The sequence below is a fragment of the Canis lupus genome, chromosome 18 (assembly GCF_003254725.2).
Source record: "Canis lupus dingo isolate Sandy chromosome 18, ASM325472v2, whole genome shotgun sequence".
NCBI classification, from domain to species: Eukaryota; Metazoa; Chordata; class Mammalia; order Carnivora; family Canidae; genus Canis; species Canis lupus.
In genome coordinates, this window is record NC_064260.1 from 10,105,768 (window position 1) to 10,112,080 (window position 6,313).

Genomic DNA, 6,313 nt, shown 5'->3' on the forward strand with positions numbered 1-6,313 from the left:
TTCTTAGAGCTGATAAGTCTCCAAAATTAAACTCATAATAAATTAACCAAGTGTCCAGTCATACATTCCACTGTCTCTTTTCTAATAAGTGACACAATTCTGAGGGTGAAACCATTTTGTTTAATTATGTAGTGCATTTTGGGTAATACAAGAAGGGTATCTGGACTAAATAAATATATATATATATATATATATATATATATATATATATATATATATCTTTTTACATTTCCTAAAGACTTTAATAGGATTCTTTCTACTGTGAAGAAGGCACAGTTCAAAAATAACTCCATTTTAGGGACAAGTCTTGGATTTCCAATCTGTTAAATGATGGCAAACCCCACAGTTACTGTGACTTATTCCAGAAATGTCTTTTAAAGTTTACTTACTAAGTATCATTGGAAGCACAAGTGGAAAGGTCAACTCCAGTTGATGTAGAATCGTATTTGTTTCTAAAATCTTTCTCTTAAAATGTTTATAGATATGTCCTGTTTATTTATTGTAATGGTAATTAATTTCCCTACATTAGTTGCAGCATGGGCACAGTCATTCATTTATTTAACAAACGTGTATTGAGGATCTACTTTATTTCAGATACTGACCTAAAAGCCAAGGAATCAAAGTGAAGTGAGAGATAAGAGCATATCCTTAAGGAGCAGAGTGCCTAATATGGAAGACACGAGGTAAATAGGGCATTTTGATGCAATGTAGGAAGTCATAGGATGAAAGCATGCACAGAGAACATGCAAGCCATAGCCTAAGCCAGGCTTGTGAGGTGAGCGGAGTCAGGAAAGTAGCCCAGGAGATGGAAACATTTAAGCTACCTCGTGAGTAATATCTATTATTAGAGGTTACTTGCAGATCGCCGGATCCGGTAAAGTTAGATTTTGTCAGTCCCCAAATGTTCCAAATAATAAGTGCCTTCCTTTTGCAAACTCTAAAAAAAAGTATTGTTTTGATGATGGAGAATTCAGCCATGTGTGACTTCCTGGGACTTCTCTGGCTCAATTAATTAAGACCAGAGATATTAAGAAAAAAATGTGTTCAATTGGAGAAGGACAATCATTATATGGTCTCACTCATACGACGAATATAAGAAATAAGGAAAGGGATTGTAGGGGAAAGGAGAGAAAATGAGTGGGAAAAATCAGTGAGGGTGACAGACCATGAGAGACTCCTAACTGGGAAATGAGAGTCTCCTAACTAGAGACTCCCTAAAGGGGAGGTGGGAGGGAGTATGGGGTGACTGGGTGATGGGCACTGAGGGAAGCACTTGATGGGATGAGCACTGGGTGTTATGCTATATGTTGGCAAATCCAACTCCAATTAAAAAAATACAAAAAAAAAAGAAAAAAGAAAAAGACGCATTCAAAAGAGAAAATGAACAACCAGGCAGGAACTTAGCTGCTTAGTTAGAGAAAGAAATATCCTATATACTGTCTTAAATAGAAAAAAGCAGGTATGATTCCTTCCTATCTCAGGAGGGCTTGATGTGAGACAGCTTTCAAATATACTCCTTAGATACAGAATCTCTGTTTTTTCCATCTTTAAGCCCAATCACTCCAGACTTCAAAGTCAATCATGTATCTGTTTACTGCCACCGCACATATCTTTGAATGAGCGTGATGATAGCAACAATAATTGTACTGGAGAGTCAGAGCTGAGGGGCCCATTTCCCCTTCCATTTTTAAAAAGGTTTTTATTTATTTACTCATGAGAGACATAGAGAGAGAGGCGGAGACATAGGCAGAGGGAGAAGCAGGCTCCATGCAGGGAGCCTGATACGGGACTCGATCCCAGGACCCCAGAATCATGCCCTGAGCCAACCACTGAGCCACCCAGGCTTCCCTGGGTGGGAGGAGCCAACCCTCCCTCTCCATTTGTAATACAGCAGTTACTGAAAAAGTTGTTTAGGAACATTTTACTCAGGTATTATTCATCCTTAAAAATTATAGTATGATATGTAAATTATATCTTAATAAAGCTGTTTTTTTAAATGTTTTTTTAAAAAAATTATTTACTTATTTGAGAGAGAGAGAGGGTGAGCAGGGGGAGGGCAGAGGGAGAGAAGCAGACTTCCCCAGTGAGGGCAGAGCCTGTGGGGCTTGATCTCACAACCCTGATGCTGGACTGAGCTGAAATCAAGAGTTCGACGCTTACCTGACTGAGCCAGCCAGGTACCCCAATAAAGCTGCTTTAAAAAGACATTTATAGTGTGCTCCAATCTCATCTCCCACAGCCTCAGTGAGACCAAGATGAGGGGAGAGGATGTCCTCTTTCCAAATGTCTTATTTCTAAAAGGTGAAAAAAAATCAAAGAGTAGTTTGGTAGGGAGCAACGGGGTTGGTATAATTAAATACAATACAGAGGTCTCAATATGGAGCAGATTTTTCTTGGTTAAAGAAAAAAATGAGGTTCCACCTCCATTAATGGTTGAGTAGCTTGTATCAGATCAACCGTTCCATAGGTAACACGTTTAAGCTTTGTGAAAAATAAAACAACTGCATGAAAGCACTGAAAAGTGGCCAAAATAGGCAGACAGTAGAGAGAATTGACACTTGGAAGAAGGAAAGGACATCCGGTGAGTTTTCCATTTTTTGTGACTCTAGCTGAGGGCAGACTCCTGCCAGGACCATGCAGTGTAGCTGAGGCTCAGAAACTGCTGATCTTACAGGTTAAATGTTCAGAATCAGTGCTTGGAGCAAGTGCAGCAGGAACATGAAGGAATAAAATCCAGAAAGAGGAGAGCCATTGAGGGGTCTCCAGTTTATAAATATAAACTGCACGAGCATCTGGTTAACCCCTGCCCCATGTGGGTGCAGGGAAGAACCCAAGCAGCCTCTGTAAGCCTCAAAGAATTGAGCCGAGATTTCAGTGGCCAGGTGACATAGAGGAGTCAGAGTTGGGAGCCCACATTCCGCCCAGCTGTCTTCTGTAAGAAAAATTGATATTCTTGAGAACATAATGGAGTTCAGTCTCTACCGTGTATCATTCCACATGTCCAGCACACCATCCAAAATTACCAAGGAGGAAACCGGAAAGTGTGACCAGTACTCAAAGAAAAAGATAATCAATAGGCAGCAACCCTAGGATGTCTCTGATTATAATGAGCAGAGAAGGATTTTAAAGGCAGTTGCTATAATATACTTAAGTATATAAAAGAAAATATAATTGTAAAGAACAAACATATGGGACATCCCAGCAGAAAAACAGGAATTAAATAGCCAAACAGGGGCACCTGAGTGGGTCGGTTGGTTAAGCACCTGACTCTTTTATTTTTTAAATATTTTATTTATTTATTTATTTATTTATTTATTTATTTATTTGAGAGAGAGAGTGTGCACATGTGCATGCATGCGCAGTGGGCAGTGGGAGCAGAGGGGGAGGGAGAGGGAGAGAGAAAGAATTTCAGGCAGACTCTGCACTGAGCATGGAGCCCGATGTGGGGCTAGATCTCACAATCTTGATATCATGACCTGAGTGGAAACCAGGAGTTGGACGGTCAACCACCCAGGTGCCCCAAGTGTCTGACTCTTGATCTCAGCTCAAGTCTTGATCTCAAGGTAGTTGAGTTCAAGCCCACTGGCCATGGAGCATACTGAGAGAAAGAAAGAAAGAAAGAAAGAAAGAAAGAAAGAAAGAAAGAAAGAAAGAAAGAAAGAAAGAAAGAAAGAAAGAAAGAAAGAAAGGAAGGAAGGAAGGAAGGGAGGAAAGATAGAAGTAGCCAAATGGAAATTCTAGAACTATATATTAAAACACCTAATATAACAAATTCACTGGATAACTTTAATTTCAGATTAGAGATAACAGAGGAAAAGAATTAGTACCCTTAAAGATAGGTCAATGAAGTTCTCCAATCTGAAAAAAACAGAAGCAACCCTGGAGAAAAATGAGCAGAGCCCCAGTGACTTGTTGAACAATATCAAGAAGTCTCACATTGTTTGTAAATAGAGTCCTATAATGAGAGAGAGAGAGAGATGTCTCCAAATTTGGTGAAATATCCAAGATTCTTGGCAAACTCCCAAGCACATTAAGTACAAATAGAACCACACCTAAGCACATCCTCTTCAAAGCACTGAAATCCCCAATCAAAGAGAAAATCTTTAAAGCAGCCAGAGAAAAACAGCACATTGTAAACAGAATGATACATAATAATAGCTGACTTCTTACCCAAAGCCAGTAGGTAATTAATTGGCATATGTAAAGTGTTGAAAGAAAAAAAAAAACCTTGGAATTTCATAACTATTTTATATCTAGTAAAAGTATCTACACTTTTACATCTGGCAAAGATACCTTCAAGAATAAAAATGAAATAAAGGCATTTTAATGTAAATGAAAACTAAGAGAGTCCTTTGCCGGTACAGCAGCATTTTACAAAAAACTAAAGAAACATGGAATACTGTGTGCCAAACAGGATCCTTCATGTTTTATGTAGTTGTTTGTGTTCCCGAGAAGCCACGCCTGGAACAAAGTTTCATTTGGAGTAGTTGATTTAGTAGAGGTTATGGGCTGAATCATATCCTTCCCAAGTTTGGATGTTGAAGTCCTAACCCTGTACCTCAAAATGTGAGGTGCCGTATTTAGAGATATGGTACCTTGAATTTTGAACATTTTCAGAGAAAAAGAGGTGATTAAGCTAACTGGAGGACTTCTGGGTGGGTCTTGATCCAATATGACTGATGTTTTTATTTTATTTTATTTTTTAAAAAGATTTTTTTTATTTATTTATTTGACACACACACAGAGAGAGAGAGAGAGAGAGAGAGAGCGTGAGCAAGAGAAGCAGGAGAGGGAGAGGGAGAAGCAGCCTCTCCACTGAGCAGGGAGCCAGAAGTGGGACTTGATCCCAGGACCTTGAGATCATGACCTGAGCCCAAGGCAGATGCTTAACCGACTGAGCCACCCAGACTTGGCACAACTGATGTTTTCCTAAGAAGAGGAGATACAGGGCAGCCCGGGTGGCTCAGAGGTTTAGCACCGCCTTCGGCCCAGGGTTTGAACCTGGAGGCCCGGGATCGAGTCCCACGTTGGGCTCCCTGCGTGGAGCCTGCTTCTCCCTTTGCCTGTGTCTCTGCCTTTCTCTGTCTCTGTCTCTCATAAAAAAATAAATAAAATCTTAAAAAAAAAAATGAAGAGGAGATACAGACACGGAGAGATACCAGGAATGTGGATACATGAAGAGATGACCCTGTGGAGGACGAAGGGGGAAGGTAGCCATCTGCGAGCCAGGGAGAGAGGCCTCAGAAGGAACCACACCAGCTCACACCTTGATTCCAGATTTCTCGTCTCCAGCACTGTGAGGACCTACATTTCTGCTGCTGTGTTAGCCACCCGGACTATGGTATTTTATTATGGCAGCCCCAGCAAACTAATGCAGTAGGTGGTCCCAGGAAACACAGCAGAAGAGTGGGGAAGACAGAAGGGCCCCCAGGGCAAGGTGTATTATGAAGCTCTGTGGGCAGCTGCCAATGTGGGCACTCCAGTGGACAGGCCTGAGGGGAGTAGCTAAAGATCACAGTATTTAGGGGGACAGGGTTTGCTGCCAGGAAGGCAGGGGTTCAATCCTCCTGGCTCTTAGTTTATCTGTAAAATGGGGATAACAGCACTTAAATGAGAGTAAAATAACAGTTTCCGTGTAGACCCCTTAGATGGTGTTTGACATAATCGAAGTGTTCAATAAGTGTCATGATTTTTATCATTTAACATATAAATAATTAATAATAAATAATCATTTCATGACGATTCTGTGAGATTAGTGTAAGTGATGATAATTATGTCGAAAGTATCTCCACTAATCGAAATAATTAAAATTTAAGTTATGATGGGAATCTTAACTTTATACGTGTTTAGCATATTATCTTAGAAAATAATATACTAAGTACTTAAATATGTAGTGTATGTTCGGTAGTAATCCACTTACATACACATGTGATTTTCATGTTGCTGGGGGCTGTGCTGTACTGAAATTACACTCCCTTGTGTTCTGAATTTCCTGCTTCTACAATCACAAACTGTAAAGTATAACACTTACATATTTTATTCGTGACATATGTCAGGTGTTTACTTCCTCTAAGTCCCAAGGTTTGGAAAGGGACTTTTGGTGAGTCATCCTCTCAGTAACTCATGATGTATGACCTTATTGTCTGCCTGCTGCCTCCGAGCATGGCTTCCTGAAATAAGGCTTCATTTCCCTAAATGCTGACTGGTTGCAGCGGCTTTGTTACTGTCTACATGCTGGGGCCGGATTCCTGGAATCGCCCTTGAGGGGCCTCATGGTGCCTCCTGGCAAACTCAAGTGAATTTTGTAACAGAG